At 29.4% G+C, this 19,413-nt stretch overlaps 1 protein-coding gene and 1 long non-coding RNA gene across 3 annotated transcripts in view; one reads left to right on the top strand and one right to left on the bottom strand.

Moving 5' to 3' along the window:
• The window catches only part of LOC126744345 (uncharacterized), a 562,211-nt gene that overhangs the window by 10,543 nt on the left and 532,255 nt on the right, over positions 1 to 19,413 (top strand). The window lies entirely within an intron of this gene.
• Positions 2,090 to 4,197, bottom strand: LOC126744350 (uncharacterized). The gene is made up of 2 exons (XR_007663119.1): positions 2,718 to 4,197; positions 2,090 to 2,424 (listed from the first exon to the last, which is right to left on the bottom strand). It is a non-coding gene; the product is annotated as an uncharacterized LOC126744350 (long non-coding RNA).

Here is a 19,413-nt window from a genome sequence, read left to right as displayed (position 1 = left end):
ATCCAAAAATCTGAAACATAATAACAATTATTTTAATTGCCTAAAAAAAGCTGATAAGATCTTCAAATGCCTGGAATAAAAATTTTAGTTACTAGAAAATCTGGATCCTATAAGAAATTACGTTTTAAATTTAATTATCTAAATTATGCAAGGCATTAAAAACTATTAAATATTAATTTGACAAAAAAATTAAATTATTATTTATTTAATTAAAAATCATGAGTTTTAAATAATTATATTTACTTTTGCCATATATATTTTAAAAATTTTAAATCTCCCGCCAACTGTCGTGTGTATCACAGATGACGTGACTTGAAACAGACGATGTAAGTGAAAGATAAAGTAAAGGATCCAGTTGCTTTCAATAATTATTGACCCCTTATTAAATAAATCACGAGGCACCACTGGTTTCCAAAATAATTCAATAAATTTAATACTACTTGTAAACATCCTTACTGCACTAACACTCAGGCTTTCAACGTTTATTTGCCGCTATACAGGTCCGGCTTTAAAATTTTCGATCGTGATTTTTTTGGTATAAATATCTCAGATTTGTGCTTTATATTACAAATAAGTACATAAAAAATCTGTCTTTTTTTGAGTATATACTGTTGGCTTCTCTCTTTAAATAGAGCAAAAAAGCAAAAAATTTTTTTAAATATTAATTAATATATTAAATTGATAAATAATTAAAAACGCCCAGTAAATACAATTATAATTATTTAATTTATAATATTTGAATGAACCAATGAACTAAGCAAAAAAAAAAATTAATTTTTTTAAAGAAAATATACTAAAAACTGATTTTATAGTTACACAAAAAATTAGATATTTTTAAAAATTAATATATAAAATAAATCCTTAAACGCCTGGACTATATTCGGCTCAGATCAAAGCAAATAATTTGTCGTTACAGCAATTATTGCCATAACAGTTATATATACTCATATACAACAGACATTTCACCCAAAATTGCCTTAAAGTAAATTGTACTAGTCTTGGTCTTGGGAGATATTAATTAATTGATACATCACTAATTTGTAAGCCTCTCTTTACAAATTCTTTAAGGAGGGATCTGTGTTATACCAGAAGATCATAGGATCAGATTGGTTGAACTTCAACTATAAATATCGGATAAAATGTCCGCGTATATATCATGTTTATGTTTTATTTACGTTTAACAAGAAGGTTTATTACATGTTAATAATATACAATAAATATTTTATTAAAGTTTAACGTTTAAGTATATGGTATAACGTTTATACTATTTAAAGACGGTTATACAATGACATTTAATGGAACGAGATTTTTTTTTTAAATAACTCAACTATCAATGTACAAAGACGTCCAAAGAACAAAAAAAATTACCAAGGGCGTCCATGAGGGATTTATCGTAAATATTATTTAATAAAAAAAATTACGCCACTGCATTTTTCTAAGATAAATGTGCATTTCCTATTTTTTTCTAGATTTATTTGTGTATGATATTCTAGTATTACACTATTATATCTAAAAGACATATATGTGTAGTTCTTACAGATTACCTATTATTTGAACGAATATTATGTTTTATTATTAATGTTTAGCATACTGTTAAAAATGCCATTAATTAACGTATTTTTTAAAATTAAATAATGCTCGTAATTCCTGCTTTTTTTTAATTAAATTTTGACGTTGATTTTTTTCAAACGATTACTGACTTCGTTAAATAAAACCTTCGTATATCCCTTTAGGACAATCAGTCGAAACAAAAGCTGTTTACTATTTAAATACCATAGATTAGGGAATACTATTTTTCAAAAATCGTAATTTTATTGTCACTATTAAAAAAGTAATTTGAGAAAAAACATTAAAAAATTCACATCTTTGTAACAGTAACTTTTAGGACCTAAGATATTAGGGTAACAAGCTTTCAGATGACCCCAAGAATATGCCAAAAAATGTTGTCGCAAGAATTATGTGCCGAACACCCTGTATATTCTCATGTAATGGACTTATGCCTTAATCTTCGTTGCACCATTCTTGCTGGTTGTACTTATTCTCAAATAATTGTTTTTTAAAACGTGCTTTGTACAATAAGAAACATAACTTTTATGGAAACCATTTTTTATTTTCTTTTATAGTCCTAACAATGTAAAAAAAAACTTGAAGTAAATATTCACTTATTTACTTCTTGGCTTTCTTTTCTTTGCCAGCCTTGGTTACATAATAATAATAATAATAATAGTTTATTCAAAATAATAATTAACAATATTACAAAATGTCTATAATAACGATCAAGAGAATAGTGAATAAACAATGATCACAGAAGTAGCGAGATTACTACTTGTACGTGAATATGCATATACATCTTCTAGGTGTTCAGCTGCATCCTTTGCTCTCTTGGCACGAATACCAACTAACCTGGCATCAGCGCGGGCTTTCCTAAAACAGAAAAGAAAACATTAAAACCTTATATTTTCAAAACATTTTTTTTAATGTAGGGAAATAAATTGTCCATTAGATTTTTTTAAGGGGAAGAAAACAAGATGTCCCTTAAACGAAGGTGCTGAGAATTCATTATCAGTATTTTACAGGAACTAGACTTTTGAACAAGCTTCAATTACTAAATACCTAAAAAAAACAGTGGCAAACTAAAAAATTACCAAAAGCAACTTAAAAAATTAAAATTATGTTACAAAAACATGATTAAATACTTTTTATGTGAAATTTGTTACCTAAGGGTGACATAGGCATTAAAGTTCTTTTCTTCTTCTGTTGGTACACGAGCCTTGGTTTTCAGAGCAGGCTGTCTAATTGGCAGGACTTCACCAGTCAACTGAGTGGCGACTTTCCTTTCTTTGGCAGTGGCTTCACCAGCTCTCAACTTAGCCTTTTGATGTACAGGGAACAGAATTAATTTAGATCTGAAAAGTAAAGTAGTACATAATAGCTTATTTGGGACTACTCATCATTTTTTTTGAGTCTCATCTTATATGGAAAATTTCGGGTTATGCAGGTAAAAATCTTAAAAAAAGGTCTTTGATTACTGACCCTACAAAGATTTAGGTCTAAAATTATACAAATGTATGTAAATTCAATAAATATCCCAACAGTACGAATCACTCAAAATTCAATCGGGTCAAAAAAGTATATTTTTAAACTTGAGGCAGAAGTCGATGACTTATCAAATCTTGGATCCGAAATTAATGGATTAATTGGGGAAAATATATTGAAAGATGATCACATCAAACGGCTTCAGATGCGAACTAAAGCTTTGGACGATGAAGTTTTTTTGGTGGTTAAAGCACGGGACACCAACATTCAACAATTAAAGGATGAACTGATGACAATTAAGAAGGAATTTATTAGACAACAAACCAAAAACGCTGACTTATCGGAGATAAACCGGTGCTTAGTTGATAAGTTGGAATCACTCGATAGTGAGAATAAGGTTCCTAAACATAGTAGACTCTCTACTTTATGGCAAATCTCGGCTAACTGCAGGAAATGAAAACCATATTCAAACTGTTATAAACTTAAATAACTGTTTCTCAAAATCTCTGTTTTCGTTAGATAATAGCACACCAGAGTTAGATGCAGCTACCGGTGTACCAATATACAGGGTGGTCCAGTTTAAACGTCATTAATTTTAATACGTGATAGAGAATTTAAAAAGAAATAAGACTTTCATTATAAAACTTTTCGCAGAAATATTTAATAACAAAGATACAGAGTGCTAAAGTTAAGAATAATAAATTGTTTATTTATCATAATATTAAAATACCAGCTCAATGTTAATTAAATTTCGCATGCACGTTATTGTAGTAAATTATTGATGAAACCAATCTTAGAAAAAAATTGCCAGTGGCGTAACATACGGAGGGATTTGGTCCTTTTTTGTCTCAAATCTGCGAGGTGATAAAAAGTCAACTGTTACATTCTCCATTTAATTTGGAAAAAAAGTTACTCTTGCAAAACTATGATTTAAGGCACTGGTTTTAAAATATCTTAGTTTAATTGTACAAAAATGCCAGTTATAGCATATATTTCACACGATACATTTCTCTTGCGATAGTGGCGCCACTAGAGGGTGAGGCTAGTGGTGTCACTTGTCGGACCGCCCTCGTAACTTATATTTAAATCTTATCCCGAAATTCCAGTTTATTGTAAATAAATTAAAAATACTTATGCACACTAATGTTTTGGTTTTAAGCACATCAATATGTTCGTTGAACCCAAGTAAATGCTAAATAATGAGCTTGGTGATTTAGTTTTTATTTTTGACAAGTTTTCCTCCGGCCAAATTAATTTCATTAATAGTTGTAATATGCAAGGCAAAAGACAATCGAACCCTAGATTATCAGCACGGATGAATTCAGCTGCAACTGGAGCACATACACAAAATCTAGAACGAACATAGCGAGAGATGAAAGAAGAGATCCCGAACTACGGAAGAAAAGAAGAACATTTCCCGGGGAGACTTTAAAGACATATATGTGTAGAAAAAATATATCGTATCCTACTCAGTGGCAATAATGGTCAATTTATTACATATTTGAGGTGTAGTGATCAAGTGTAAAGACTAGACTAGGGATTTACATAATCCCTTGTCAATTTGTTAAAATGCCGATATGTTTTCCCATGTGTAAATACAATCGTATATTCTACAGTTTAATGAATATACCTTGACTATATACGGTTAATAAATCTAGCATATTTTGATAAAAAATGGCGCAACTACTGCAAGTTTATGTCAGAAAAGTATAGATACAAAAATTATAGATTTTTTTAACACTTATAATTTTTGTAAAAAGCATTTTTTTTCTCAGGCAAATATTTTCTGCAAAAAACACATTTTTCATTAACCCTACCCTTAACCCCCCACCCACCCCTCACAATTTACCAGTAAAAAATTGTCTTAAAAAATCATTTTTTTCTAAAATAATACGCATGAATAACATCTGGTTTTGTCGTTAATATCTAATCTAATAACACAGTTTGTTTATTTAAATTTGATATTATAAATATGAATATTAATAAATATTTAATTCAAAAACAGTGCTATTATATTGGATATTATGGACGAAGAACGGTGATTTTTCAAAAGAATTTCTTACTGGGCAAATTTTTGGGATGGGTGGGGGGGGGGGGGGGTACGGGTTGCGTTAATGACAAACAATGTTTTTGCAGAAAATATATATTCGATATTTAATTTATTAACACTGTTTATTTAAATTTCGTAAAATTTTATTTATAAATATTTATTATAAAAACAGCGTTATTAGTTTGAATATAATAAACGGAAAACAATGATTTTTTTAGAAAAATGTTGTCAAATATTTATAGTGTAGTGGTTAAGTTTCAAAACTAGATATGTAAATCCCGTGTCAATTTCTTTAAATACTGAAAATTTCTCCCTTTTGTAAACAGAATCGTATATGACGTATATTCTACAGTTTAATAAATATACCTTGACCATATACGGTTGTAAATATGCCATATTTTGATAAAAAAATAGCGCAACTACTGCAATTTTATGTGAGAACAGTATAGATACAAAAAATATAGATTTTTTCAACACTTATAGTTTTTTTAAAAAGCATTTTTTTCTCAGGCAATTAATTTCTGCAAAAAAACATTTTTTAATAACCCTACCCTTACCTCACCACCCACCCCACAGAATTTACCAATAAAAAATTGTCTTCAAAAATCATTGTTTTCTAAAATAATACGCATGAATAACGTCTGGTTTTGTCGTTAATATCTAATCTAATAACACAGTTTGTTTATTTAAATTTGATATTATAAATATGTACATTAATAAATATTTAATTCAAAAACAGTGCTATTAGATTGGATATTATGGACGAAAAACATTGATTTTTCAAAAGAATTTCTTACTGAGCAAATGTTTGGGGTGGGTGGGGGGGTAATAAGGGTTGTGTTAATGAAAAACAATGTTTTTGCAGAAAATACATATTCGATGTTTAATTTATTAACATTGTTTATTTAAATTTAATAAAATTTTATAAGTAAATATTTATTATAAAACAGCGTTATTAGTTTGGATATTATGGACGAAAAACCATAATTTTTTTTTTTAATAATTTAAATCCCATCGAGAACTTGTGGGAGCACCTAGACAAAAAAGTTCGACAAAAAAATCCGAATAAGTTCCGAAATAAAGACGAATTATTCCAAGTCCTAAAAGAAGCATGGAGTGAAATTTCCGGAGAATAACGGTTATGCCACAAAGTATTAGTGTGCTTTTATCCACATTTTGTATTATAACATAATTATGTCATAAAAATAAAAAGTTTCTCCATTTTTGTCCTTAATAGAGAAAATAAATCTTGTTTGCATATTTTGTAATAAATTATTTGTTTTCAATTTTTTTTTCTAATTATTTTCGTCACCACATAACATAAACATTATTTAAAATATTTCGAAATAGTTTTAATAAGAAAAAAATAAAAATATTAAAAGTTCTCCACTTTTGGCCGACACTGTATATTCTACAGTTTAATAATTAATATAGGGTCAATTGGGGTAAATGTAAACTGGGGTAATTATAGACACATCTAAAATAAGAAACACAACAGCATTTAGATTTCAAATTTGGCGCTCTTCTTGCATTAGTTGGCTGATGCAATTTGATGTGTTTGGTGGTTTTATGTTGAATTCCGGCACTGAAGTTTTCCAATGCAAATCATCGAGGTAAGTTAGATATTTCATTTGGACATTGTTTGTTATACTATTGTGTCTATTTTACGCCTAAATGTCTGTCGACAAATTTTATAATCACTAAAATAATTCAGTGTTTACATTTCCCCCTAATAAATTTGTTCTTGGGGGAAATGTATACACACTTTTGGGGTAATTGTAAACATAATAAAATTAGTGTCTCGCCGATAATTTATGTAAAATGAGTAATTTCTTTGTCTTGTTGCAGTGTAAAGATGCCTCGTACTTATGTAAAAAAAAGGGAAAAAAAGCACCTTCTTATACAACTGAAGATGTTGCGAATGCCGTTGCAGATGTCGAAAATAAAAATAAAACGTATCGTCAAGCAGAAACGTTTTATGGTGTTCCCAGATCAGTTATTTACCAAAGGATAGGAGGAAGAAAGACTCCATTAAATGTGACAAAGGGTGGACGTTCCCAAGTTTTACCCTCAGATATCGAAAATGAAATAGTGAAATGTTTATTGGCACGTACTGCGATGGGTCTACCATGTGACGAAGCAGAACTTAGACAACTGGTTGGAGAGTATGTTAATGCAAAAGGTTGAAGAACACCATTTAAAAATGGAGTACCGGGAGAAGACTGGTACTACTCATTCATGAGAAGACATACAGATTCCGGTTTCTTAAGAGGCAGTTGTGAAACCGCCGGAACATTTGCAAAAACTGCGGAAGGATGCTAGAAAACCTGAGATCGTCTACCATTTTTTTGATGACCTGAAAAGAATCATTAATGAAAATAATTTAGATGATAAAGGAAGTTTTATTTTTAATGCTGACGAGTCAGGTTTTAAAAATGATCCCTATCGTATTAGGGCAATTGGAGAGACAAGAAAGGCCCTGTGAAGGATATCAATTCAAGGGAGCTGGAGTTCAGGCTCATTGGACTTCCAATAGCGCCTATCCAGGAACTCTATATGCGGCCTCCACTAATGGATGGATGGAGGAGCCGCAATTTTTCCAGTGGTTTACGACAGGATTTATACCTCACATTAAAGATTTAAGAACTTCCCAAAACCTTCTAGATCAAGCAGATCTACTGTTGTATGATGGTCACAGCAGTCATATCAGCGTCAGAATTATTGAAGAGGCAATGCACAACAATATTATTTTGATAAAGTTTCCAAGCCATCTTACGGATAAGCTTTTGGACAAGTGTGTCTTCGGACCCTTAAAGGTGAACTGGAATAAACAACTGGTGAAGTTTGGTAAGGAACAAATGGGACGAGGGTGTGGACTGCTAACTAAGGAAAAATTTACCGAATTACTTGGCAAGAGTTTATGGTTTCTAGCAATATTATAACTGGATTTAAAAATACTGGCGTATACCCAGTTGATCGAAACAAATTCCCACAAAATGAATTTACACCAGAAGACTTGGCCAAATACGAAGCTGCCCTCAAAGCTCCGAAATTTGTAACATCCGATGCTATTATTATCCAACCAGTATCCTCTAAATCGACTGTTGTTGCAATTTCTGAACCAAACCCACTTCTACCCACGGTCGACGATCAAATGCCTTCAACTTCACCATGTTGTAGTCAACATCATTCAGTGTCATCAGTTGAAAGCCGACAGCAGACTTCTACATCGTCAACTGACTACCAAAAATTATTAGTGGCCCCATAGTCCACAACCATCGACGTCATCGTCTATCAGTAAATCGATAGAAATGACCAACATTTTCTTGCCATTCAGCCGCCGTGAAGATATTGTTGAAGAGAAAAAACAAGTCATACCGAGATTAAAGCAACAAAGATATGGAGAGGTATTAACAACCAACCAAGTCTTGGAAAGACTAAGAGAAGCAGAAGAGAAGAAGAAAAATAAAGGAAAAAAAAGGCTAATCCGAAAACGGATAACAAAAAGTTAGAGCCGAAATTTAAAAAAATGAGAAGTGAACCAGTTGCAGAGTCGGAAAGTTCTGATGAAGAAATAAGTCTAGGTGATACTGATGATGAAATAGATTGGGCAGAACCGGAAAAACAAGATATAGAGCTTAAAACAGTCAAGAGTTCAGACTTGTCCACAGGGAAATTTATTCTTGTGCAGTTCAAAGGTGGAAAGAGAAAGACTACTCTTTTTAAATATGTGTGTTTAATTGAAGCTGTGGATGAAAAATTAACGGAAATTAAAGTGACTGGTCTTAAATGCTGGGATGCATCAAAAATGCTTTTCAACATTGTTGAAACTGATGTCAGTTATATAACCTTGAATGAAATCATTGGTGTGCTTCCCGATCCTGGCATTCAAATGAAGAGAGAGAGAATACTATACAACTTTCCTGTTTATGAGCAAAACTAATTTTTTATACCTATAATATTATTATAATTACATACTTAGAATAAATTTCTTTTGTTACCGTTCTCAAAAATAGTTTAGTTTTAGTTAAAATGAACAGAATTGTTGGAAAATATTTACTCTTATCTCGATTTTTTATTTATATTGCAAGCAAAACCTTTAAGGTTACATTATTTTGGGGTAAATGTAAACACGACTTATATCAGAAAATATTTTGCTACACAGCGACTTTATATAGCTCGTACATTTGCCCCAGGTTTTTTCCTGGTAGTGTAAATGTGTCAAGAGATGCTTGTTTACAATTACCCCTAAAGAGTAGAGGCAAATGTAAACGGACAAGCATGTTTAATATATTTTTTTTATGTTAATGTGACTTGTAATTACAGAAAACCACTAGTAATTATCAAAGAAGATACTATGAGCTATGTGACTGCTACTTTACATATATAATATAATGCGTGATGTCCACAAAAATCGTTTAGCAAGTCAAAACATTAAATATCGTCCACAATTACCCCAATTGACCCTACCTTGACCATATACGGTCAATAAATCTACAATATTTTGATTAAAAATGGCGCAACTACTGGAGTTTTATGTGAGAAAAGTATAAATACAAAAAATATAGATTTTTTTAACACTTATAATTTTCTTAAAAAACATTTTTTTTTCTCAGGCAAATATTTTCTGCAAAAAACACATTTTTCATTAACCCTGCCCTACCCTTACCAGTAAAAAATTTTCTTCAAAAATCATTGTTTTCTAAAATAATACGCATGAATAACATCTGGTTTTGTCGTTAATATCTAATCTAATAACACAGTTTGTTTATTTAAATTTGATATTATAAATATGAATATTAATAAATATTTAATACAAAAACAGGGCTATTAGATTGGATATTATGAACGAAAAACATTGATTTTATAAACGAATTTCTTACTGGGCAAATATTTGGGGTGGGTGGGGGGCTAAGGGTTGTCCTAATAAAAAACAATGTTTTTGCAGAAAATATATGTTCGATATTTAATTTATTAACACTGTTTATTTAAATTTAATATAATTTCATTTATAAATATTTATTATAAAAGCAGCGTTATTAGTTTGAATATTATGAACGAAAAACAATGATTTTTTTAGTGGTCGAGTTTCAAAACTAGATATGTAAATCCCGTGTCAATTTCTTTAAATACCGAAAATTGCTCCCTTTTGTAAACAGAATCGTATATTCTACAGTTTAATAAATATTCCTTGACGACATATGTACATATAGGGTTGATAAATATACCAAAACCAACCATTTACTAAAAATCGTTGAATAAGTTTATATTTAACGATGATAATATATGATGTGTTGCTTGGGAAGTTGTCTTTAAAAATAATGACAGCAAGATGATCGAGTAACAAAACAGGATATATTCTTAAGGAATCCAGCAGACAAATTTTCTTCTTATACTGCAAAAAATTCATAGAAAATTGCATCATCAGTGTTGTGTATTAAAAACGAAAACAGCATTTAACATAACCCAATAAATTACGTTTGATATACTCGCGGCTATGTTTACGTTAGAAGTACTGCCGCGACGCTATAATTTAGTCTTGCTGATATACTTTATCGATATTTAATTGCTCGAAACACGATTTGTCTTTTAGGAGGGCCATTAACGCCACACGTTCGGCCATGTCGACGTGTTAAAAACCCAAGTTGGGTTTTAGGTTTGATTAAATGTTAAACTTTTACTGAAAGATGCCACTTTATACAAGCAAATTAGGAAGAACTATTACATTGTATGTTTACAACGCCACTAAACTATAATAACGTAGAAAACTCTGGATGTTATGGGTAAGGCGTGATTAGACCAAATCCTTGTGATTAGTTTCGGTCTGGTGGATTCGTTAGATGCTTGACAACCAAATCGGAACTAAATTTGTTTTTAACCGAAATGTAATATTGATCCCTTTAAAGTCTAAAAATAAAACACTCCGGTACCATTTACGCAATTAGTATACGGGTGGTCTATCAGGAAGATGTTTGGAGGTGTCATTAAAGGAAAAAGCGCATAAAAAACGTGATATGCTCCAACTTATCTATTTAATGTAAACAGTCATAAAAAATGAACTCAATAACTCAAAAATACCCCTTTAGTTTTAATCATTTAAAATAATGCATTGAAACATCGATTAAGTTGGGAAATAGTTTAACGAAATTTTCCACAGCGAAACCTAACTATCTACAGAGCTAATACTAATAGATAATAATCCTTTAATTAAGTCAGTTTTTTCGAAAATTGAGAAATGGCCCTTGAAACGTAAAAATTTTAAAAAAAGTAGGAGTTCGTAAAGGACGAAATGATTATATCTTAGACACTAATGGGGTTAGAGACCTAAAAATTGAAACACAGATGCCTCTAATAAGATCACTTGACACTTATTCGAGCGTTTTTTCCAATTTTTTCTTTAATTGAGAAATAGGCCTTGGAAGTTGAAAATTAGAAAAAAGTAGGAGGTCATAGGGACAAAATGATTATATCTTTAAAAGTGATAGGGTTAGAGAGCTGAAAATTGAAACACAGATTACTCCAATAAGAGTACTAGATACCTATTTCAGTGCTTTTTCCAAAAAAAAAATCAAAATTGAGAAATGGACCTTTGAATCTGAAGAATTAAAAAAAGTAGGGTCTTCTAAGGAATAAAATGATTATATCTTTAAAACTAATAGAGTTAGAGACCTGAAAATTGTATCATAGATGCCTCTAATAAAATCACTAGATTCCTATTACAGCGTTTTTCCAAATTCTATTTTAAAATTGGAAGATATGCCTTGGAAATTAAAAATCAAAAAAAGTGGGAGTTTTTAAAAGAGAAAATAATTTTATCTCTGAAACTAATAGGGTTAGAGACCTGAAAATTTTAATACAGATTCCTCTAATAAGATCACTAGACACCTATTCGAGCGTTTTTTCCAAATATTTTTTTTTAATTCAGAAAAAGGCCTTGGAAGTTGAAAATTAGAAAAAAGTAGGAGGTCATAGGGACAAAATGATTATATCTTTAAAAGTGACAGGGTTAGAGAGCTAAAAATTGAAACACAGATCTCCAATAAAAGTACTAGACATCTATTTCAGCGTTTTTTCCAAAAAACAATCAAAATTGAGAAATGGGCCTTTGAATCTGAAAAATTAAAAAAAGTAGGTGTTTCTAAGGAATAAAGTAATTATATCTTTGAAATGAATAAAGCTAGAGACCTGCAAATTGTAACACAAATGCCTCTAATAAAATTACTAGATTCCTATTGCAGAGTTTTTTCAAATTCTATTTTAAAATTGAAAGATATGCCTTGGAAATTGAAAATAAAAAAAATAGGGGTTTATAAAGGACAAAATTATTATATCTTTGAAACTAATAGGGTTAGAGACCTGAAAATTTTAATACAGATTCCTCTAATAAAATAATTGAACACCTATTCAAGCGTTTTTTCCAAATATCTTTTTAAAATTGAAAAATGGGTCTTGGAAGTTGAAAATTAGAAAAAAGTAGGAGGTCATAGGGACAAAATGATTATATCTTTAAAAGTGACGAGGTTAGAGAGCTAAAAATTGGAACACAAATAGCTCCAATAAAATCACCGGATATCTATTTCAGTGTTTTTTCCAAAAAAAATATCAAAATTAAGAAATGGGCCTTTGAATCTTAAAAATTAAAAAAAGTAGGGTCTTCTAAGGAATAAAATGATTATATCTTTGAAACTAATAGAGTAAGAGACCTGAAAATTGTATCATAGATGCCTCTTATAAAATCACCAGATTCCTATTGCAGCGTTTTTTCAAATTCTATTTTAAAATTGGAAGATATGCCTTGGAAATTAAAAATCAAAAAAAGTGGGAGTTTTTAAAGGAGAAAATAATTTTATCTCTGAAACTAATAGGGTTAGAGACCTAAAAATTTTAATACAGGTTCCTCTAATAAGATCACTAGACACCTATTCGAGCGTTTTTTCCAATTTTTTTTTAATTGAGAAATAGGCCTTGGAAGTTGAAAATTAGAAAAAAGTAGGAGGTCATAGGGACAAAATGATAATATCTTTAAATCTAATAGAGTTAGAGCCCTAAAAATTCAAACACAGATTACTCCAATAAAATGACTGCAGATCTCTTTCAGTGTTTTTTCCAAAAAAAAAATGAACAATAAGAAATGGGCCTTTAAATATGAAAATTTAAAAAAAGTAGGGGTTTCTAAGGAATAAAATAATTATATCTTTGAAACTAATAGAGTTACAGACCTGAAAATTGTATCATAGATGCCTCTAATAAAATCACTAGATTCCTATTGCAGCGTTTTTCCAAATTCTATTTTAAAATTGAAAGATATGCCTTGGAAATTGAAAATAAAAAAAATAGGGGTTTCTAAAGGACAAAATGATTATATCTCTGAAACTAATAGGGTTAGAGACCTGAAAATTTTAATACAGATTCCTATAATAAAATAATTAAACACCTATTCAAGCGTTTTTTCCAAATATCTTTTTAAAATTGAAAAATGGGTCTTGGAAGTTGAAAATTAGAAAAAAGTAGGAGGTCATAGGGACAAAATGATTATATATTTAAGAGTGACAGGGTTAAAGACCTGAAAATTGGAACACAGATAACTCCAATAAAAACACCGGACATCTATTTCAGTGTTTTTTCCAAAAAAAAAATCAAAATTAAGAAATGGGCCTTTAAATATGAAAATTTAAAAAAAGTAGGGGTTTCTAAGGAATAAAATAATTATATCTTTGAAACTAATAGAGTTAGAGACCTGAAAATTGTATCACAGATGCCTCTAATAAAATCACTAGATTCCTATTGCAGCGTTTTTCCAAATTCTATTTTAAAATTGGAAGATATGCCTTGGAAATTAAAAATAAAAAAAATAGGGGTTTCTAAAGGACAAAATGATCATATCTCTGAAACTAATAGGGTTAGAGACCTGAAAATTTTAATACAGATTCCTCTAATAAAATAATTGAACACCTATTCAAGCGTTTTTTCCAAATATCTTTTTAAAATTGAAAAATGGGTCTTGGAAGTTGAAAATTAGAAAAAAGTAGGAGGTCATCGGGACAAAATGATAATATCTTTAAATCTAATAGAGTTAGAGCCCTAAAAATTCAAACACAGATTACTCCAATAAAATTACTGGAGATCTCTTTCAGTGTTTTTTCCAAAAAAAAAATGAACATTAAGAAATGGGCCTTTAAATATGAAAATTTAAAAAAAGTAGGGTCTTCTAAGGAATAAAATGATTATATCTTTGAAACTAATAGAGTTAGAGACCTGAAAATTGTATCATAGATGCCTCTAATAAAATCACTAGATTCCTATCGCAGCGTTTTTCCAAATTCTATTTTAAAATTGGAAGATATGCCTTGGAAATTAAAAATAAAAAAAAATGGGGGTTTCTAAAGGACAAAATTATTATATCTCTGAAATTAATAGGGTTAGAGACCTGAAAATTTTAATACAGATTCCTCTAATAAAATAATTGAACACCTATTCAAGCGTTTTTTCCAAATATCTTTTTAAAATTGAGAAATGGGTCTTGGAAGTTGAAAATTAGAAAAAAGTAGGAGGTCATAGGGACAAAATGATTATATCTTTAAAACTGACAGGTCTAGAGAGCTGAAAATTGGAACACAGATTACTCCAATAAAATCACTGGACACCTATTTTAGTGTTTTTTAAAAAAAAAAGTTCACGATTAAGAAATTGGCTTTTGAATCTGAAAAATTAAAAAAAATGGGGGTTTCTAAGGTATAAAATGATTATATCTTTGAAACTAATAGAGTTAGAGAGCTGTTAACCTGAAAATTGGAATTTTCAGACAGATTTAGTTAGTAAAATGACTAGACACGTATTCTAGTTTTTTTCCAAAATTAAAAACTAAGCCTTTCGTTGTTTAATTAAACCGACTGCATAAACCTGCTCATATCTCAACAACTAACAATGTTTTTTTGAAAACTATCGATGTGTCTTGTTGAGGACACTTAAGCGCACGATACTGTTTAACTTTTAAGACTCTAGTATTGCTAGTTGCATTATAAAAGGGCTTCAAAGTTATCTCTAGTGATTAATTCAATAGTGGAAGCTCCAAGGGTCAAAAATTATTATAACTTCAAAACTAATAGGGTTGGAGACCTGAAAATTGGAACACAGTTTCCTCTAATTAAATAAATGGACACATATTTCAGCGTTTTAAAAAAAAATGTTAAATTAAGAAACGGGTTTAAGAAGCTAATAATTAAAAAAAAACTAGGGGTTTCTAAGAGACAAAATCATTATATCTTTGAAACTAATAGGGCTAGAGGCTTGAAAATTGGAACACAGATTCCTCTAATAAAACTATTCGCTACCTACTTTAGCGTTTTTTCCAAATAATTTTTAGAATTGAGAAATCGGTCTTGGAAGTTGTAAATTACAAAAAACTAGAGGTTTCTAAGGGACAAAATGATTATATCTCTAAAACTAATAGAGCTAGAGGATTGAAAACTGGAACACAGATTCCTCTAATTAAATTATTTGCTACCTACTTTAGCGTTTTTTCCAAATAACTTTTAGAATTGAGAAATCGGTTTTGGAAGTTGTAAACTACAAAAAAGTAGAGGTTTCTAAGGGACAAAATGATTATATCTCTCAAACTAATAGATCTAGGGATCTAAAAATTAGAACACAGATTCCTTCAATAAATTCACTCCATACTTATTTCGGCGTTTTTTCCAAAAATCAGTAAGAAGTTTTTAATTTATGCGAAAACTCTAACGAACGAATTCTCGTAAAACAAGTGCCTACTTATGCCGGCATTTTCTTGGGAAAACTTGAAAATAGAGCACCACACCGATGATGATGGTAAAATCGATACTGGAGAGAATTAAATTTCAGTGCACTAACCAAAACATTATTTTATACCTAGAGGCGAAACCTTAGAGAGACAATAAACCTAATGGAGTCATAATTTTTAAAGTTTATCCGAAAGTGCCGTAGTCGCGGGACTTAGGATAAATATTAAAGTAGGCGATCTATTAACTGATTGCCACCTATAAATATTGCATTACCATAGTTTCCGTTTTCTATTTAGGGAAGTAGTAGAAGCGAGCTTTTTGTTATAAGGTACAGAAGGTCATAAAAGGAATACAGTCAGCTCTAAATCCTCTGCAAAGCAGAAATTATTGCTATCAGCATCATTGAAGGCATCCCTCAAAAATTAAACTTGTTTGTTAAATTCAATGACAATTCAATGCTTTCTCCATTTAACACACGTGGTAATAACAATGTCATTTTTAAGGTTTTATATTTCCCCCCTATGAAACATTATAGATCTGCCCAGGTTGAAATATATGGATTTCAATCGTATTTTTTCTTTGTTTTTGATACCCTATTAAACCGAAAAAAACAAACCTATTTGTTGTAACTGATACCTGAGCCTAAAAGCTCACAACAAGACTTAAATTGATCTCTTGTATGTTTTTTTTTGTCTCTTTCTCTCTTTTGCTTATTTAAATAAGGCAAAGCAAATAGAGATAACAAGCGACACTTCGATATTTTTTCACCTGCTTTAGTCACACACGAACCCCAGCAGTATTTTCACTAAGATCCGGATTGTTGAGGTTATTATCGTAACAACAACTTGAATGACCGAGGCTTATGCAGCTGCCCTTTAGTGCATTACAAAGTTTTTCCATTACAATGCACGAGTTGTAAAATATATGAGATAAGCACATGAATGAATTATGATAGTCGGTAATCAAAGTGCGTTTAAGGAACTTCTGGGGTAATAAAATGGAGAGTTTTGCTTAGGTTGATGATTGGGTTTTTGTGCTGGTTTTACTTTATGGAAATAGCTCAGATAGAGTCGGTATTCTTGTAAAGTTGGAATCTGAATTAAGATTGGTTAAAAAATCAACCGTCCACTTTTTGAGTAGTTTTTCAACAATTTTAGTAAGTGAGGTTAGTAAGGATATTGACCAATAGTTCCCTTGTTTATAAATGTTCCAACCCTTGCATGATTGGGTTTTTTAATTATGGACACTTTTTTGTGTAAAACAATTCTCAAATAAAATTAATTTTTTTAGCAATTTTCCACAAATTGTGAAATACATATTTAATCAAATCAACTAGAGAATCTGCATACAAATTCTTAAATTCCTGCATTAGTTGATTTTTGAGTTATGGGCATTTTGTGAAAACTATTGGAATAACAAAAATCCATAAAGAAAATTAATTTTTTTTAACAATTTTCCATAATTCATTATTATTTTGAAAAATGCTGAAGTGGGTGTCTAATAAATATAACCAGAGAATCTGTATATAAATTTTCAAACGCTTCATTGGGTTTTTTAGTTATGGATATTTTATGACAATTTTTTGGGAAAAAAAAATCTCAAAGAAAATTAAATTTTTTAGCAATTTTTCACAAATTGTTTATATTCCAATAAATTGTTAAATGCGTATCTAATCAAATTAATCAGAGAATCTGTATATAAATTTTCAAATACTCGCATCATTGGGTTTTTGAGTTATAGGCATTTTATGAACATTTTTGGGGTAAAAAAAAACTCAAAGAAAACTAATTTTTTTAGCAATTTTTCACAAATTATTAATATTTCAAGAAATTGTTAAATATGTATTTAATCAAATCAACTGGAGAATCTGTATACAAATTTTCAAATCCCTGCATCGGTTAATTTTCCAATTATGGGCATTCAGAGGAAAAAATTTACAAAGAAAAATTAATTTTTTAACAAATTGTTAATGTTTTGACAAATGCTGAAATAGGTATACAAAAAATCGATTTCACCAGAAAATCTGTATATAAATTTTCAAACCTCTGCGTCATAAAGTTTTGTGAAATACGGACATTTTTTAAATGAAAATTCTCAATGGAAAATATTTTTTTTCACAATTTTTTACAAATTGTTAATATTTTAAGAAATTGTAAAATTCGTATCTAATCAAATCAACCAGAGAATCTGTGTATAAATTTTCAAACCTTTGCGTCATAGAGTTTTGGGTTAAAAAATTCTTAATAAAAATTCAATTTTTTTACAATTTTTCACAAATTGTTAATATTTCAAGAAATTGTTAAATACGCATTCATCAAATTAATCAGAGAATTTGTGTATAAATTTTCAAAGCATTGCGTCATTGGGCTTTTGAGTTATGGATATTTTATGACAATTTTTTGTGTAAAAAAAATCTCAAAGAAAATTTAATTATTTAACAATTTTTCAAAATTCATTAATATTTCGAAAAATCCTAAAGTAGGTATCTAATCAAATTATTCAGAGATTATGTATATACATTTTTAAACCTCTGCGTCATAGAGTTTTTGAAATATGGACATTTTTTGAATTAAAAAATTCCCAATGAAAATTAATTTTTTTAACAATTTTTTACAATTTGTTAATATTTCAAGAAATTGTTAAATACGTATCTAATCAAATCAACCAGAGAATCTGTGCATATATTTTCAAACCTTTGTGTTATTGGTTTTTTGAGTTATAGACTTTTTATGACAATTTTTTGGGTAAAAAAATTCTCAAAGAAAATCTAATTTTTTAACTATTTTTCACAAATTGTTAAAATTTCAAGAAATTGTGAAATACGCATCTAATCAAATTAACCAGAGAATCTGTATATAAATTTTCAAATACTTGCGTCATTAGGTTTTTGAGCTATAAATATTTTATGAAAGTTCTTTGGGTAAAAAAAATTATAGAAAATATTTTTTTTTAACAATTTTTCACAATTCATTAATATTTTGAGAAATTGTTCAATACGTATCTAATTAAATTAATTAGAGAATCTGTGTATAAATTTTCAAACCATTGCGTCATTGGGTTTTTGAGTTATACATGTTTTATGACAATTTTTTGGGAAAAAAAATCTCAAAGGAAATCAATTTTTTAGAAATTTTTCACAAATTGTTAATATTTTGAGAAATTGTGAAATACGTATTTGCTTAAATTAACCAGAGAATCTGTATATAAATTTTCAAATATTTGCTTCATTGGGTTTTTGAGTAATGGGCATTTTATTAAAGTTTTTTATGTAAAAAAAATCTCAGAAAATTAAATTTTTTAGCAATTTTTCACAAATTGTTAAAATTTCGAGAAATTGTGAAATACGTATCTAATCAAATTAACTAGAGAATCTGTATCTAAATTTTCAAATACTTGCGTCATTAGGTTTTTGAGTTATGGAAATTTTATGAAAGTTTTTTGGGTAAAAAAATTCTTAATAAAAATTAAATTTTTTAACAATTTTTCAGAAATTGTTAATATTTTAAGAAGTTGTAAAATACGTTTCTGCTCAAATTAACCAGAGAATCTGTAAATAAATTTTTAAACCCT

This window comes from Anthonomus grandis, chromosome 14, assembly GCF_022605725.1.
Source record: "Anthonomus grandis grandis chromosome 14, icAntGran1.3, whole genome shotgun sequence".
NCBI lineage: Eukaryota > Metazoa > Arthropoda > Insecta > Coleoptera > Curculionidae > Anthonomus > Anthonomus grandis.
Note: the sequence above shows the minus strand (reverse complement) of the source record. Positions and strands in the feature narration are given on the sequence as shown.